Consider the following 19,630-nt stretch of genomic DNA (forward strand, 5'->3'; position numbering starts at 1 on the left):
CAACTGTAGGGGAACCACTTTGAAAGATGAGGTATTTGTTGTACCCTACAATCAATTAATGCCCCAAACGATCCCTAAGTTCAATGTTATGTGGGAGAATGTTCTTGATGCTGAGCTTAGGGGTAAGCTGGGGCAAAGGCACAGAGTGGTATACAGCAAAGGTAGGAGCATTAAGGAATGGTTGGAATTGGATGACAGAAGTACAAAGGGAAATTACAATTCAAGAATGAGTAAATGTGGGGCCTGTAACTGGTGCAAGTACATCAACGATGGGCCATACATAGAAATTGCAGGTTTTTATAGGAACCTGCAATGCCCCGGAAGGTGTAATTGCAACACTGAGATGGTGGTCTATGTGACCACGTGCATTTCCCGTCAGGCATTCTATGTGGAAAAAACACTAGGCGGCTGAGAGAGAGGATTGCTGAGCATACCAGAGACATAAAAAACAAGAAAACATCCAGTTCACTTTTCCTACACTCATCTGTATGTTCAAATTACAAAAGATTTTTGTTTTTTGTAATTGATAGGTCCTACAGAGAAAATAGGGGAGGTAACCCTATGTTAGGCATAGAAATCAAGGAAACTAAATGGCAACTTAGACTGAATGCCAAGGTAGAACCTAGAATTAATGAACATATTTCTATTGCCAGTGTGTTAAACTGTGTTAGGTTATGGACAAGCATTTGAGTGCTATAGAATTACTGTTTTTAGAAACATTGTTTACTGTGATTTTGTTAATTCTGTAAGACTGAGTCACAACAGTACATATAATTGATTTACAAGTTTGTTATTATCACAGTTTCTTGAAGTTTTATGTGTTTTTTTTTATTTTTATTTTTTCATTTCATGCATTTTTTATGTCTGTATTCCTTGATCTAAGTGAAATTACGAATAAAATTGAAAATGTTTAGGTATGACAAGGGTTAAATTTCTGAAGGCACTGGAAAAAAGGAAGTAATGTATAGTATTTAAGGTATGTTTGAATGAAAGCACATGACTCTGATGATGCCTTTTGAGGTGAAAGCACTTAGTCATAGTGTTTTGTGTATTAACTACTAATAGACCAGCGTTTTTAGCACGAAGCTCGTGTTTGCCAGTTGAATTATTTTTGTTTTATTTATCTACGGTGATACCCTTTGCCCAAAACAACTTATCCCTGGGAGCACTAAGACTTTTATCCACTCTTTTTGAAATTGGCCCTACTGTATCCAGTTCCTTCCAAGCCCTGGAAGACAACAGCTGGATCCGTGGGTCGGCTGGGGGGGGCACCAGGTAGTAGACAGGTTGGCCCCAAAAGCCTCCCACAACACCGATTCCTCCAGGGAAGCGTTCTGGGCTGTCCAACCACTCTGCTGGCATAGGATTTCTAAGATGTCTCTAAAGGAGTCAGGTAGGGACTTTGGGGGCCCTTCTCCTTCATCAAAATATGTGTCTGTAGTGACTGATTCCATACGGGACTCAATCTGTCTCCTTTTACACTACATCTTCCTGGGAACCTCCTTGGTGGGATGCTCTGAGGAGGTATCGGAAGATGATAGGGGTTCTGCAGTGGAAAGAGTACGGAGGCTCTGAGGGACCAGCTGTCCATGCAGCAAACTTGAGGCCTCGGGCACCAAACCAGAATGGGGGGTGGTACTGTGGCAGAAAACGCTGAGGGTCTCTCTGGCTGGGAAAGAACCCTTTCCATCACTTCAAAAGGCAAGGGGCTTCAAGCCACTGACAGCTACCCCACTGGAGCTGACACCTCCTGGAGATCTCGAGCACTCTGCTCTGATGGGGGAGTTGGAGCAGAGCTGTCAAAAGCCGAAGCTCCAAGGGGAAGGGAAGACTCCGAAAACTTTGGAGTCAAAGCCCTTCCCCTGGAACCGACCTAGATGCTAGGGTTCAGAGACATGCTTGGAACCAAAGCCAAGGGATCCGAGCAGGTCGGGGAAATAGTTGGAGGTGAAGAGGAAACCTCTATTGGCTACGACACCTAGGCACCAGAGACCAAAGGCAACAAAGACTCTGAAACCATAGAGCGGACTGGAGAAGGAGACAAGGGTCGTAGAGGGAAGATCCTCGCTGAACTAAATGTGGACGGAGCAGACACAAGCCCCATCTGGACACAACAAAATAATACAGAACCAAAACCTCAAACAGCATCCAACTCTAAACAAAATTTATTTCGCTAGTATAAAACTTTCACCACAAAGGCTTCTTCAGGCGAATACAATTAAAGTTAAAAATCAGACCATATAAATACTTAATTAAAATCACATGATCAAACCCTTTTGTTTAAGAGTTTTAACATAGGTTTCAAAGTACAAGCACAATTTATCCCTGATGGTAGGTGTGCTCTAAACCTAAGAATCCATTTCATTTCTTCATTCTCTGTCATTAACTTAACATCTCCATCTCTTAGGGGTGAATATAATACTTTTAAAATAACAAACTGAATATGTTCTTAATTAGTATCTGCTATATGCTTATACAAGGCATCTGTAACTACTTTACAACGTATGTCACTCATATGATCACATATCCCATCCTTAAGCCTCCTGTTTGTCATTCCTACATAATATGCATCACATTTCATGCATTTGGCATAAAACATATTTTTGTATTACAATTACCATAACAGCGTAGTACAAAATCGAATCCATTGACTGGGTATCTTATTTTACTAAATTCACCTATATGTTTGCAATAAGCACAGCTATTACATCTATAGGTGCCCTTTTAGTGGTAGAAAACTCAAAATAGTGTCGTGGTTGCTCCATATCCCATAATTTCTGTTTCAATGTACTGCTACATTTATATCCAAAACACGGTTTATCACCTATAGCATTCTTCAATTCTGGTATATCCTGCAAAATAGACCAGTGACAAGGTATTACATTCTTAACTTGTGCTGTATTATTATTATAGGTCAACATACACCTAAAAGGATTAATTCTATTCTTATTCCTATTTCTCTCTATAGGACACTCATCTAAATTTATATTAAAAATAGGACGTGTCTGATAACTGTAATTGTTTAGTTACATTTATTGCTGCTTGTGTTTCAGCCTTATTACATCCACATGCTGTAAAATTTTCTACTAATAAGTCTAATTATTTATACATACTAAGATCATCAGTATTTATCTTAGCCACCCTATACATCTGGCTCTTAACTATATCTGGGAAAACATGTGCTGGGTGCATACTACCATGATGTAAATAACAATTCCTCTTTACTTCCTTCCTGAACATCTCAGTTTGTATGAAATTTAGTTCATCACGTTTTAAAAGGACATTCAAAAAAGAAATAAAAATACTTTCATAAGAAAGTGCATACTTCCCAGATAACAAAACGGTCATCAACAAACCTAGCATAAAACTTAATACAATTCCTACATGGATTATCTGATGATAATAAGTATTTATCTTCCCACATATACATATACATAACAATATTAGCATATGTGTTTGCGACTGGCGTACAATTTGCAACACCTGGATCTGGGACTTGAAGAACTGCCTCATCAGTCTGCTGCCATCTTTAGAGGATAGGCTTTGGGAAGACCTGGAAGAGGCTGATGGAGGAGGTCTCTATGATCTTTTAGGGGAGCCAGACTGGGACCTAGAAACCAGCCCTGTTTGCGCCAAGCCAGGTGCCACCAACATAATTGGAGCAGGTGGAGGGTCACTCAGCCCTGGAACAACAGAAGGAGAATGGGGCAGAGGGGAAGAAGTCAGAACTGAACTCAGTGCCAACAGAGTCTATTCCAACAATTTCAAAGCCTTTTAAAGGGGCTGTGAGGATGACCGGTCAGGAAAACGATGCCTGTCCTCCGAGGACTCCCTAGGCCTTTTAGGAGGGGTTTGAGCCTTGGACATTGAAGGCACCTCAAGGTGGAGGAAGGAGGAAGCAACCCTTTAAGACCTAACTTGCTCCTCATATCCTCCAGAGCCCGGGGGTGAAAAGCCTGACAAATGAAGCAAGGAACTTCCAGATGGGAAGGCCCTAAGTAATAGACACATTCCCTGTGGGCGTCCAATAAAGGAATCTTCCACCCACAGGAAGTGCACTTTTTAAACCCTTGAGGTTTTTGCTCAGATGTAGCAAAAAACAAAAATTACAACTAGCGAAAAAAGAGAAAAGGAAAGAAGGACTAACAGCAGAGAAAATGTGACTAACAGACTTGTGGGAACAGGATTTTTTTTTTGTTGGTCTAAACTAAGACTGAGAGAGAAAACAGAGAAAGACGAAAAAAATAGTTACAAGAATTAAGGCTAAAGATGGGTTAAAACAGGAATTAGCACCATCACTGAGCACGCTTTTCAATCATCCCAGTGGAATGGAAAATGGCTACTGTCATCCCTTTGCACAAACGGGGAAGTGGTTTTCTTAACTGATCTGCCAGTTCAAATCTTATTTTACATTTCTCTGTGCAACAGTATACTTCTTTACATTTGATTTACAATCTGTTGCCTATCTTTTTTTTAAATAAGGTAACTTTTATTATTAAAATTTTTCACACACAATGCAGTCCTCATGCATAGTGCATTTCAGCTTTTGCTGCTGATGGTGCATGGGTTTTCTTTTTATGTTCCCAGCATGCTTTTTTACATTCCACATCAGTCCAGTACCAACAGTTAAATTTGTTTTATACTTGCGGTGGTGGTGCTGCGGTAGCACTGTCGCCTCACAGTAAGACGTTGTCCCGTTCGATTCTCAGCTAGAGCGTCTTCTGTCTGGAGACATGCGTGAATGGGCATACCTTCGTTGAAGGTTGTGCGTCAGGGCTGGCAACTCGGCACGTAAAAATCTGTTGCCAATCATTAGCGGACCGGAGTTCCGCTGTGGCGACCCCTAACCGGGAAAAGCCGAAAGACACAACAACAACTTGTACAGTTTCTAATGTGTTTATTAATGCAATTTCAGTTAATTTACCATCTTCCCTTTTATTGTTATTCTTCTTTTTCCTGATACTTTCTTGAGCCTTTTTCTCAGTAACAGACCAGGTAGCCTTCCTTTTAGAATAATTTAACATTCATATATTCTTCTTCTTCCTAACACTTTAAGTGAATGGACACTTAACTTCCTAGCCAATTAACTAATTAATTGAATAATCTCTTGTTCCTTGTAAACCTTTCCTTTTCTATGTTTCTCTTTGTTTTATGCTTATTTTGAAAGTTTGAGGTGTTCTAGCTCTTCTCCTTTTTGCTTGTCTATATTTGTCATCCTCTCTCATCCATTCCTTCTATGTCTATCATCTCTCTTCCCCTATCATTAACTGATTTATTATTACCTTAATTTCTTCCACTGTGCATGTGCTTGTGTGTGTGTGTGTGTGTGTGTGTGTGTGTGTGTGTGTGTGTGTGTGTGTGTGTGTGTGTGTGTGTGGTGGTGGTGGTGGTGGGGTCCCTCCTCGTTAAATTTTTGCAACTGCTTTTTTCCTTATTATCATTAACATTACATATATTCCTTACTTTATTTACTCGCCTCTTCCTAATATCCTAACAAAAGGAAGAACAACTTTCCAAGTCTCTATATATCTGGCAAGAGTTATTTCAGGAAATTCTGCAGGTGTTCTTTAAAATCTTTTAATGCCTTGTAATTCTAGAATATATGCAACCAATTATCTCCATCTCTATTGCACCTCCAATAGATTTCTCCTACACATATAAATTTCCTTGCTAACTTAGCTGGTGTATAAAAATATAAGTAGAGAGATTTCCAAGTAAATATTATGAACATATGCCCTCTGGTCGTATATCTCAGCAGAGCTATTGCATTTTCCCAGTCTTCCTCTGTTATTTCCTCATGCAACTCATTCTTCCATTTCATTTTCCACCCAAGTCTTCTTTTTCCCTTGTCTTCCATGTTACTGATTTTTTGTCTCTGACTTGCTTTATCCCCCCTTCCCCCCCAAGTTGTAATATCGTCTCTCAGTCTGATGTCTGGCTTCTGCCATTGCATCTTAAATAGATTTTGCACCTCTCTCATCCAGTGTAGCTGAATATCCCTTTAAGTTTTTTTCTACTATGTCCTAATCTTCCTTCCAAGTTTTCTTTTTTTCATTATCAGTTTAACAAATATCAATTAACCTAAGAATGTTTGTAATCATACACGCCTGCAGTGCTTTTTTTTCAGGTCTGGAACACCCATCCCTCCCATTTCTACTGTCTCTATTATCACTTCCTAGGTAGCTTCCCTATAACCTTGCTACATAACTGCTTTACTCTTTAATATATCTGTTCCTGGTAGTTCCCAAAATGCCAGTTTTGCATATGTGAACTGTGGGATAATAATCTTTATACCTTCTATTCTCTGATCACTCACTAACTTTAATGGTTTCCAGTTATTTATCTGAACTTTAGCCTTCTTTATAATTTTGGTATGTATATTTTTCATCGATTTCTTTATTGTGCCTGCCAGTCATATTCCCAGATACTTTTTCTTTCCCTTCTCCATTTCTGGTTTCCAAAATTCTCACCTCCCTCTTCTGCTTTACCTCGATTCCCTTAGAGCCTGATTTTTTTCCTTAATTTTTCCATTACTGACCATATCTTGTTCATATATTCCTCATAGTTCGCTAATGTCAGTAGCATGTCATCTGCATATAAGGCTATCTTTTCTTCAGTTTCCCCATTTACATTCTCGTATATTTGACCTATTTATAAGTTTCTGCTAAGGGCTCCGAATATATTACAAACAGCACTGGGGATAGGGTGAAGCCTTGAACTTTTACTTCCACAATTCCTGCTCTTATTTTTACTTTTACAGATGGACCTTGTGTGCAGTGACCTTACCAGTTGCAGTCATTCCCTTGGAAGGCCCCAGCACTCTGGTGCTTCAAACAGGTGCTCCCATCCCACCGGATCAAACTTTTTCTGCATCTATTGATATCAGTGCTATATCCTTTCCTGTTTCATGTGCTTCTTGAATTAATAAGAGTGTTCTAATTAGACTGCCTACTGTTCTTTGTCCTCCCAAAAAACCTATCTGGTCCCAAAGTATTATGTTTGGTATAGTTTTCCCCAGTCTATTTGCCTGTATTTGCATAAATCATTTATTGTCATGATTTAGGATGGAGATTGGTCTCCCTCCTCCTGTATCACTGATATCACATGCTCCTTCTAAGATTACAGTGAGGCCCCTCCCTCAAGTATATTGCTAAACAACCTCACTCATCTATTTATCTCTTCTTTCCATACTTCCCATAACTCAGTTAGTAATCGGTCACTTCCTGGTGATTTTTGTTTTGCAATTTTCCCCATGACTACATTACTTCTACGTTTCCCTACTGTTTCTTCACTGCGTTTTCTTCCTCCACCAATATTTCTGTTGTTACTGGATGTGACCATTCTTCTCTTCCCATTCCTGTCTCCTTCTCCTCCCCCTGTTCTGGTTCTTGATATAACTCCTGACAATTTTCTCTAAAACTTTCTAATATTCCAGTCAGTGTCTTTCTTGTTCTTTCTTCATTGTTTTCATCTTATAAATTCCTCTCTCTACTTTCTGTTTTCTCAGTCTTACTTCTAGTGCTTTTGTTACTTTAAGGCTATTATGAGGTACAGTTTATAGATTTTCTACTGCTACCCATTTATTGCAAGTTCTTTCATTCTCCCAGGCCTGTATTTTTGTATTTCTCTCCCTCTCCCTCTTCCTTCTATCTTCGTTCCTTTTTTCTTCTATGCCGTATAATTCTCTCATCACTGCTCTCCTGCTTGTTACTTTTTTATTTTTCGTTCTCTTATTACCCTCGTATTTGTTATCTTAACTGCCTTTTCCTCTCATCCCAAATATGTCCATTTATTTCTCCTTCCTCAAATATTGTCTTCAGGAGTCCAAACATCCAACTTCTTTCCTCTTTATTTTCCAGCATGTGCTTTGGAATCCTCCACTGCTGTTCCAAATCCACTTTTTTTTATTTGTACACAACAATGGCATGATCAGCTATTGTTAGTTTTTCTGTGCTGGCTTGCTTTATTAGTTCCTGGTGTTCCCTAGTGGTATGGACTCAATCTATTGTTGACAAAGAACTGTGTCTACTTGAATAGTATGTATACGCTTCCCCTGTTTGCTTTATTCCTGTGATTTTTCATGAGTCTATCTACCCTATCTGGTTTAGGAAGTTCTTCAGAAATGTCCCTTCTTGTGTGAGCCTCCCGGTTCTTGGTCCCTTCGCTGCCTTCTCTGTACTTTTAGTGACATTCCAATCCCCTGTGTAGATTAGCATTCATCCCTGGAACTTTACTATCACAAGATAATATTTCTCTTATCCCTTTTATTTTTGTTTGCAGTGGGATGTACAGTGTGTGTGTGTTTATTTTTTGAAGGGATATAGTGTATAAGGTGTAAAGATTGAAATGCTACTGCCTAAGTAAAAGGAGTTTGCATAAAATGTGGCACATATTCCTCCTAGACATTCAGTCTGATTAACTGGGTCTACTTCAGTAGACTGAAATGCCACTTACCTGAAACCCAGATAATAGAGACGAAAAGGCTGGCAGCATGAGAGCATCTACGTCCCAGAACACCGACTTACCCCTCCAGCTAAGTAAATGCTTGACCATCCTTAAAAACAAACAAAAGCAAGCCCAGCAATGTGGGGGGCTATGCCCTCCACACTCCACCTAACTAAATATACCAACTCCAAGACTGCACTACTGCAGGGTAAGGGGCAAAGTTCTGATGAATTCCCTTGCAGTTGGGGAAGAAAGCGCTTAACTTGTGAATACTGTTTAACCTGTGGTTTTTGAACTATTAAAGTGGTGTATTTCCACATCGTGCCTGCTTGTTCCATTTGCTGGTTTGATTCTTCAGTAAGGGGCAAAGTTCGACAGGATGGCTAAGTGTTTACTTATCTGGAGTGGTGAGTCAGAGTTCCGGGACGTCGGTGTTTTTGTGCTGTCGTCCTTTTCGTCTTGGTTAACTGAATTTTGGGTAAGTGGTATTTCGGTCTACTGAAGTATACACAATTAACCACTTCATGGAGGGTAGAATATCATTCCCAGTATACGTACTTGTATATAAATCATTCTGACAAACATCCAGATGTTACAACGGGACCAAGACCATCTCAAAGCAAGTAGGATGGACAGCAGAAACTATATTCATGGTCTATGCAGTCAACATAACTAAGGTCCTGGCAAGAGGACTTGAGAGAATCCACAGCTTGATTATCACTTAACTCAGCTAAGTAAAGCTCAACTATTCTGGCCATCTCTTGCGAAGACCTGATCAAGGTCCAGTGCCTTAGGCCAGCAAAATGGACTGAGGAGACAAATAGGGCATTTTTTTTGCTGAAGGCAATCTTAAGCGGACATCCAGATCCTAGTCAAAAGCTAATTTCAAACTAGTGTTTACTGTGCAGGCAGATGCCCTAGATGCTGTGCTAAGGACAAGGCTTTTACAAATGGCCTTGACAAGGAAAAACTGATGAAGTACCTTTTTGAAGAGTTATCCAACACAGAGAAGCTATACCCAGCAACTAAAAGAAAATATGTAGTTATGAAATGTGGCTTTCATGCCATTTCCTTCATGGTTGGACCTTCCAAATCTTCATTAATTACATTCTTCTGCAACAGCTAGGTTACCAATAGAACTGGAATCTGTGGACATTATAGTGGGTCTTTTTTTAAACAAGAAACATCTTTATTAAATTATCACATGACATAGGCAATCATACATTTATATAACTGAAAATAAATCGTAATGACATAATTTTAGTTGCAAACATTATACGTCACAAACCATATTGACATAATTGTAGTTGCAAACATTATACATCACTTATAATCTATCCAGTCACTGTCAGTCAAAAAGTAAATAGCCCACTCAAATCCGACCTTCTTTTAAGCCTTGTTCCTCCTCTGCATGTACTTGTTCCCACAATTCCCATATTAATTTGTTCCTACCATTTTCTAAAGATCCTAATTCCAGTTGTTCTCTCTCTGTTAATACATTTACCACCTCTACAAAAGATGGTTTAGACTTTGATTTCATTTTCTAGTAACTGCTTTTTTGGCAGCCACGATAAGTAGATTCTGCAAGGCCCTATGTCTAGGCAATTCCGATTCTGTATCATACCTCAAAAAAATAATTTCCTTAGTTACTTCAATTTGCTCACCCAGTATCTCTGACAGAACAGTCTGCAGGGAATCTTTAAAGTCTGCCAACTCATTACACTCCCAGAAAATATGTTCCTAGTTACCTCTCTTCCCTATCATAGGTTGGTACTAGGCTATCAGCCCTAGGGCCTATACAAGCCTAGCCATAACAATTCCCTGGCTATTTTTTCCCACACTATTTACTTCCCTGGACCCCTGTCTAGCAGGGTGACTGACATGATCCCAGGGGTGAATTTCCTTTCTCCCATCCAATCATCAAGGTTCCTTTTGAAGAGGGCCAAAGAGGCACTCTGCTTGACATGTATGGGCAATCTATTCCAGAGTCTCTGGGTCAGGAACCTATCCCTCCAGCATGTTTTGTTTATTGTGATGACAAGGTTTAGATCCCTGGAGCGTGTGGCTCTGAGGGATTGGGATTTCTTTAAGTGTAGCATGTACAACAGCTCTGGGTTTGACATGGCCTTGTATGTTAAGCAGAGATCGCCTCGGAGTAGACAATATGCGACAGAGTGCAGCTGGAGTTTTTTAAGGCGGTCAGCATAGGGCATCTGCTTTAGGCCTGTGATTCTTTTAGTGAGGGATTTCTGCGGCCTTTCCAGTTGTTGCAGATGTCTTGAGAGGTACATATCAAATGGGGCATTGTATTCTATAATGGGTCTAATGAGGGATGAGTACAGTGGGACAATGACCTCCTTTTTTCTGGATGAAAAGCCCTTAGTGATCAGGTGTGCCATATAGAAGGATTTCCTGACTGTTATGGCGATGTGGTTATTGAAGGTGAGACCACTGTTCACCTGTGTCCCTAAGCCCCTTATCACACTTTCGGTATTTAGTGTACTGCCACCTATGTGGTAATTCACGGGTACATGTTTTTTCCCAAAGGGGATAACTACACATTTCTTGGCATTGAGCTTGAGCCCATGGCTCTGGCACCAAGCATCTGTTTCTGTAAGGCCTTTTTGTAGAGTATCCACATCATTTGGGGATTTAATAATGGCTCCCAGTTTGCAGTCATCTGCGAACTTTGTTAGCCAGAGTCCCTTAGTGTTGGCCTGTACTTCAGAGAAGTAGATGCCAAATAAGAGAAGTCCCAAGACTGAACCCTGAGGTACTCCACTTGCCTGGAGCTAGATTTGGAGTCAGTTACTTTTACAGTGTGGGTTCTGTCAGTAAGCCAGTTGGCAACCCATCGAGTGATGTACAGATCAATGCCCAGCTTAGTAAGTTTATCTATGATTTCAGAATGGGGGATGGTGTCAAAGGCCTTGGCAATGTCCAGATAGGCTGTGTGGACTACCTTACCCTCGTCCATGGCTCTGGAGGCTGATTTGAAGACGTCAATCAGGTTCAGGAGACAAGATCGTCCCTTCACAAACCCAAACTGGGTGGGGTCCAGTGTTTGAAGGTTGCCAATATCTTTGTTTATAAGTTCCATGATAATACATTCCATGGTCTTGCAGATCAGGCTCGTCAGACTAATGGGGCAGTAGTTCCCGGGATCCAAGGTGGATCCCCCCTTGTGGAGTGGGATAAGTGTAGCTGTGCACTACTCAGTGGGCACAAAGCCTGAGGTGAGAGTACGATTAAACATCACACTTAGTTGAGGTGCCAGTTTATTTTGTAGTTCATGTAGTACATAGCCCGGGATGTCATCTGGTCTCATGGATGCTGTATTCTTAGCTTTGGAGAGTGCATTTTGTACCTGTGTGCCCGTTATTACTGGTATATGGCAATTTTCCAGTATTGAGATGGGCCATTTAGGGGGTGAGAGGGGGGTGAAGTCGGCACTGAATCAATCTGCCAGGATATTGGCAATATCCTTGGGATCAGTATATTTAATGCCATTCTGTTGTAGCTCAGAGCAGATCTGAGTTTTGCCATTTAGATTCTTGACATAGTTATAGAATGCCTTGTGGTTGTCTTTGGAATTTTTGCAATTTTATTTTCGTAACTAGCTTTGGAGGATTTTATGAAGGATCTCAGCTTCTTACTGAGGCTGGTAAGGGAGGTTTTTGCATCCTGGGATTTTCCTCTTTTCTGCAACAGTTTCTTCCTTTTGTTGTAAAGTTTGTTTATGGCAGGGGACCACCTGATTGGCTTCCTTTTTTTGGAGAAGAGCATCTTGGTTCTATTTGGGATGGCACGATTCATGCATGAGTTAATGTGCTTGTAAAGTGCCTTAGTGTAGGACTCAGCAGTCAAACTTTCAGTTCCCACCTGCATGGGTGTCATACCTCTAACACTTGCTGTCTACCTGAGGAAAAATTCTTTGGAGTCTACTTGGGTTATAAAAATACTTACGTAAATACTTCCAAGCAAAGATCCTAAATCTTCTAGGGTACTTGTGTATTATCGCACCCAGATTTTCACGGTTGTAAAATTCCCATACTTGAATAGGAACGAATGCATGAAACACTGTAAGGTGTGAATCAAAGTCCATTTTGTGTTTGAAAAACTATGGATTAGCTGCAGCAGGTGACAAAATGTCAGAAATCCTCTTTGTGTTTTGCGTGTATTACAGGCGCACACTAATTGTCATGGATGCTGCCTTGCTGATGAATGCACTGTTTGGAGCATGAGGAAGGAATCCTTCACAGAAAGAAAACGCAGACACGGGAAATAATTTTTTGTTAAAGTAATACTTTTTTACAAATGTGTAGACATACTTGAAAACAAACATAGCAGTGTGAAATTGCCATAAGTTATGCTTTTGAAAAGTGAGGGTGGGTTATATTGACAGAAGGTTGAGTGTTCCTTTTCCAAGGAAGAAGTTGGCAGTACTGATTTAGTTTGGTTTTGCGAAGGTGGCATGTTGGCCCAAAATTAGTACTGAAGTCATTCTTGATTTCCTTAGTGCGGTAACAATGTTCATTGCTCATGGCCTGCTTTTGTTGTAGTATGTGGTTTGGGAATTTTCAGCAATTGCAATATACTGTCTTGTAAGAGTCCCAGCACAGAAGTGCCACAGCTGTGATTCCCAAATCTATGTATGACCGTTACTTGACAGCACTGGCTGACCAAAGAATGGAATGTTCACTGGGCAGCCTTGTAAGAAACGACATGCTTTTGTTGTAGTATGTGGTTTGGGAATTTTCAGCAATTGCAATATACTGTCTTGTAGGAGTCCCAGCACAGAAGTGCCACAGCTGTGATTCCCAAATCTATGTATGACCATTATATGACAGCACTGGCTGACACAAGAACGGAACGTTCACTGGGCAGCCTTGTAAGAAACGACATGCTGCCAGTAAAGAGCATGAAGAAACAACAACAGTATGTTTTGTACTTTGTTTTGCTAGCACTCTGGAAAACAATCTGTTCTGTTAAAGAAAAGACACCATTTTCCATTTCAACCACTTTCACAACCATATTTCCTGATCGGCAAGCAACTGCTATTGCCGCAATAATCCGCAAGTACCTCTTCTAGACTTTGTTGCATATTTGGGAGACATGCATATATCCCCCATTATTTTACTGTGAATGGATTATCCAATCTCTCTTCCCAAACGTTTCTAATCTCCTCTTATTGATTCTTATAGTTATCATACAGCATTTTGTATGATCTACTAATCATTGCTTTTTTAACGGCAGCTTCTGTTCTAAAGTCTACTAAAAATTCTACCAGTGCTGGTATTTCACTTAGGATCCCCCTATTTATTTCTCTTTGTCTATACTCTGATATCAAGCCTTGATAGGAAAGAAAATCTCTATCCTGCAGTCCAAATAAGTTCTTGGTCTTTTCTTCTATTACCTTTCCCTCTTTAATTATTTGCTCCCAATACCTTGGTTCTTTTACCAGCTTTCTCCAATAAATTCCAGCCCCCTCTTGCCTACTGTCTGTATCCCTAATCACAGTCATCCCTATTAGTAGAATCTCCTTTCTCCAATCTTGTGTTGGCTTAGTTCTTAGAATACTTTCAGCTACTTTATGAATATATTCTACATGGTTATTGTTATTCTCACTGAGGATCTGCATACAAAATCCAAGTCTCGCCTTATTTCTTGAGCTTTCCCCTTGTTTCATCATCATCCCTTTCTACTCTGAATTATAGGTTTCTGCTTATGTTATGAGTAGGAGCCTTAACTGTGCAGTTCTGAAATACCCCTTCAAATCTGGTAATCCCAAACCACCTTGTTCAACTGGAAGAATCAGTTTATTCCACTTGAATCTTGTCGTCTTCCCCTCCCAGATAAAGTCCTTCAGCTCTTTATTAATTGCTATCCACAACTTCTCCTCTGTTTGATAAAAATATGCCTGACCTGTGTATAAAACTAAAGGGACTAAAAACATTTTAACTGCTGTCTGTATCTTGCTATCCATATCCATATAACAGAGTTTCCAATTTCTCAGTTTAGTTTTTGTATTATCTTTTGTTTAGTCTCTTCCCACATATCCTTAGCTGCCACACCAGAATCCTTTTTAACCCATACTTCTAAGTACTTAATTTAATCATGTTCCCATATATATATGGATATTGCTGAACAAAATTGTGCAAGAGTACATAATTTGCAGCTATTGTCTTTGTTTTAGCTTCATTAATTTTGTGGCCTGAAAAAACTGAAACTGCCTCAAAATGTTCCACAACACTGAAATGTCCTTTTCTGGTTTTGTCGGGTATAAAACAATATCATCTGTGAATACAGCCAGCTTTTCTTGTCTACCATATTAATTATATTCTTGCATTTCAGAGTCTCTTATTCTCTTTGCCAAAGGTTCTAAATATACTGCAAATATAGGGGAAACAGGACACCCCTGCCTGGTTACTCTGGTCAAAGAGGAACCCACCCACTTTAATTTTTGCCACCGATCCCTCATATATTATCCTAATCAACTTTATCATTTTATCTGGGAATGTAAATGCTTTCATTGCCCTGCTCATAAACTCCCAGATTACTCTGTCAAATGATTTTGCTGCATCAAAACCCACCAACAACAGTGGTATTTTCTTACATTAAGCTTCTCTCTGGATCATCAATGTTCTGTTAATATTGTCAAATGTTTGCCTCCCCTCTACAAAACCACACTGATCCATGTTTATCAATTATGGCATCACCTTTGCCATTCTTTTAGTCATTATAGACACTTTATAATTATGGTTTAGGATTGAAATGGGCCTATATGAAACTGAATCTGATAGGCTTTTACCCTCTTTAGGTATTACAGCCACCACCGCTTTCTTCCAGGATGCTGATGCTTCTCCTCTTAAAATACTGTTAAACAAAACCTTGCAGATCTTTATCAGTTTTTCCCTCCTAACTTCCCAAACTTCCACATGAATACCATCTATTAACAATATAGTCTGTTCTTGACCTTCTTGACAACACAGCCACTCATCACGACTCATCACTGGCCACATTATTCTGCAATAACTCAGACAGAAAGGGAAGACGAATTCGTCACTATCTAGTAGTCCTTGGGCTTTGTAGACTTGTCAACATGGTAAGTACCTAAACTTTGACTTTGTGAGGTATGTGCCATGGTAGCAAGGACAGATGCACTGAAATTCTTATTCTCACCATAACTCAGGATGAGTTAATTGAGTGAAGTCATATTACAAGGAGCTTACTGGCAAAATCTAACCTAGAACCTTTAAAATATGTGCTTGAGTATGCAATGAGTTCACCAGTGGAACTAAATGCAACAGTGTGAATCCTTATGGTAAGCAACAGTATGCTGAACCTGGGAAGGAGCCCACATAATTTAAATGACATGAGAAATGAAGCAAAGGAAAAGTTGAAGTCAATGAGAACAGTTTTAAAATGCTTATTTTCCTTAATAAGAGGTAAAGTGCTTTGAACAAGAAGCTGAGTACACTACATCAAAGTCTGAAGAAAGTGAAACCAGCTAAACTTTACCAGTTTCTGTGAAAGACCGTCACTAATGTAAAACTGAGGTATTTACAGTCACCTTCTCTTTCCTTTTGTCTGGGAGAAAGCAACTCTTGCATAAAGTTCTGGTTAAAGCAAGACTATGGTGTAACAAAGCCATTCTAGCCATCAGAAAGATTATGTCAGAGTACGGTATGCTGAATACCTGAGAAAGTGCAGTGTGTTCAATACCCTAAATGGCAGATTATGTGAACCAAGCTAATACCCAGGGAATAGATGACAGTCCAAACATTCTAATATTACATATGTGTATGTATGTATTTATGTATGCATACATACATGTGTAAATGCATATAACAACAAAAGTAAATAATTTTGTCATATCTATCCAAAACAGTAAACATATCAGTTTCTCCTCCTGAAAGTGCAAGTTATGTAGAATTATATCTGTCACTTCTCTACACTTGGGTTATGATAGTAAATAAATAAGGAGACAGGTACAATATAATGCTAAGTTATCTCAAACAGTTTACCTCTGCAACTATGATACAGTTTAAGAACTAGTACCACATGACCTTTCTATATCCTAGTATCTGAAAAGTCACAAAGAACTTATTGAGATACCATCACGTACTGACTGCATCTTCTTTTTTTCAGAGACTGATCACTGCAGATTTTAAAAAACATTTACATACTAATTTTATTTCACAGCAAGTGAATCATAACAGTTTATAGTTTATGAGTTGTTCTGAAGAGTTTATAGCAATCGAGAAATGACAGTAGAATGAGCTGCCATAATTTTCAGAACAGTCATAATTCACATAAGTGGTACCTGCATCTCAAGATAGACCTGGAATATTTTCATCAGGTGACAATCTTATTCTTATTTAATAGTTCCATATCATGTTCAAATTCTTGTTCAGCATCTTCTCAAAAGACATTGATATCTTTCTCATGGCACTAGAGCAAGTGTCTTCTATTCCTTTTGAGCATTTTACCATCTGGAGTCTTCATCACAGATGAACTCAGCTGTTTATGCTTTGAAAAGATGACTGCTAGCTACTAAGACAAAGTCTAATTCCCTTCAAATGAGAGTGTGTTCTGGTTTATATATCCTGACTACCCTTCTGTCTTGAATGCTTTAGTTTCTCTTGGACGTGAGTCTTGTTATCAGGCATTAAGAAGGAAGTGGACAGAGACATTTTAGACTTAAGCCAGTGACCAATAACGACCTGTGCTACCAACAGACCAATAACCTGAAATAGAATATTTCAGTATGCCAAATAAAGTTATGTGACAGCCACTATTGCTGATCTGTGTCTTTCTTCAAATCTTTAACTATGTGGACAGTCCTTTCAACTTGACCATAAGAATAAGCAAACCTAGACTAAATGTAACATACTGAATAGCTCACATTCTGTAAATGTTGAATACTATATACGCATACTGAGTACCATTGTCTGACATGGCAACATAATACCATGCCTTGTAAAAACAGACCTTCAGAACATCTTGTATTGTACAGTGACAGGTCATTAACATTCAAAAATGTGCACGCTGATTGGTCAGCCCAATCAGCGTGCCCGTTGTAAATGAAGCATATAGCAATAGAAAAAAGTCTGATTGCCCAGCCTTTTTTCTGTTAATAAATGCTGTACATATGCACATGTATACTGCGGTGGTGGTGCTGCGGTAGCGTTGTTGCCTCACAGTAAGACGTCCCGTTCGATTCTCAGCTAGAGCATCTTCTATGTAGAGACATGCGTGAATGGGTGTACCTTCGTTGAAGGTTGTGCATCAGAGCTGGCAACTCGACACGTAAAAATCTACTGCCAATCATTAGCGGACCGAAGTTCCACTGTGGCGACCCCTAACCGGGAAAAGCCGAAAGACACAACATATGCTGTACATATGTAGGGCAGAGGAAATACAAGGAAAATCAGGTACATTATGCAAAATTAAAGAAATGTACATGATTTTCCTTGTATTTCTGCCCTGACTTTTTCACACACAATGCAGTCCTCATGCTTTCCAAACCACTGGTATACTGCTTAAGCATAGGAACGTAAAGAAAAAGGCAGGGGTAAAAAAAAACAGACCACCACACCATTTCGCAGTTATATACAGGCATTATTTAAGAAAAGTAAGTAACTTCTTAAATAATGTCATTGTATAACAACAATAACCAACTCTTGGGTGTGATATATTGTAGATTTATCCACAGCTGCCTTTGTTTAATCACTTGGGCTTCGCCCATGTGATTAAATCACACTGACCATGGGTAAATCTTCATTATACTACACCTGATCACTGGTTATTGCTACAGTATTTTTCAGTTTAAAAAGGTTTCAAAATGAAAAGCAGTCAACACACAAAACAGATTTATTTTATTTAGTAATCCTTTGTTGACTGGGTTAGTGCCACTACATGAGTAGCCTCTTTTTGGGGAGGGGGGAACTCAAGGTGGTATTTGTACTACAGGGGAAATTTGGTCATGGCACTGGGTAATTTACTCTAACCTTTTTGATGGGTACTGTGGGATCTTTAACATCCACCTGAGCTACTACCAACTCAGGTAGATGGGCCTTGGTTTAACATCTCATTCAAAGGACAATGCACTCTGTAGTGCAGTGTATGCTTATGTTGCAGTGCAGTATCAGCAATTCATCTGCCTGGTGTAAAATAGAACCCACAGCCTTTTGCACCAAAGGCGAGTGTGCTATCTGTTGCACCACTGACACTACAGTGTCACGCTAGTAGATACTACCCTGATACTGGAAAAGAAGATCCACATTAATCTTGGATTGCTGCTGTCCTGGAACTGAGTAAGAAATCACTGGAGTCAGGTCTGATGAAAAAGCTCACTGACTTAATATCTTATTTTCAATAAAGCATCAACTTCTAAACAAGTTACAAGTGCTTGATTATGCCGAAATCTCAAATGAGCTTATCAACTGTTTGTGGTTCTTTTTCTCAGATTTTAAGGAGTCTCTGCTAGCAATTCATTGCTCAGGAAGTACCAGTTTTCCCAGTGGTTTAATACACCCCCCACATGGCTACATACAATATTATCTAATGAAATGAGGACTAGTCAGTACAAATGGCTGAAAGTCCATTTTACTGAATGTGGTGTAGCTATATGTAGTTTTGTAATACAGGAGAAATATTGAGATGTGTACAAAGAATCTTTAGCTGGTGTTTGAGGTGACCTGTACATAATCACTGCTGATTGGGTTTGTACATGTGCATTGTCAGCGATTCCCTGTGTATGGTATTTCCACTTTTCTACACAGTTATGTGACGGTAGACTTAGTATATTTAAACAAGGGGGGTTGGAGGTTGCAGGAGGGCTTGTCCCCTGTAAAAGTTACTATCGACTTTTACCTTGGATATTTTTGATTGTTTCATATTTAATTTATTTTTAATTAGATTGTGACAACTGGGTAGAGATGGGCAAAGGCTGCCAGCCTAGTCAAACAGAATTTGATACATAATTCTATCAGCTGTATAAATAAATGTAAAATACAGGCATGTTTTCTTGATAATAAATGTAAAATACAGGCTTGTGTTTGTAAACGTATGAAAGCACTGCAGAATGTGAACTTCAAGATTGTTGCAACATTGACATCTGCTGTAAGGAAAACCAAGCCAAGTGTTTCAAATGTGTCTTTTTAAGTTGAAAATATATTAT

The 19,630-nt window shown here is 39.3% G+C and overlaps 1 protein-coding gene across 2 annotated transcripts in view; it reads right to left on the reverse strand.

Annotated features, from left to right (window-relative positions):
• AFG3L2 (AFG3 like matrix AAA peptidase subunit 2) overlaps positions 1 to 19,630 on the reverse strand; it is a 1,447,137-nt gene that overhangs the window by 202,152 nt on the left and 1,225,355 nt on the right. The window lies entirely within an intron of this gene.

The sequence above is a fragment of the Protopterus annectens genome, chromosome 3.part1 (genome assembly GCF_019279795.1).
Source record: "Protopterus annectens isolate FY-2018-M chromosome 3.part1, PAN1.0, whole genome shotgun sequence".
Lineage (NCBI taxonomy): Eukaryota > Metazoa > Chordata > Ceratodontiformes > Protopteridae > Protopterus > Protopterus annectens.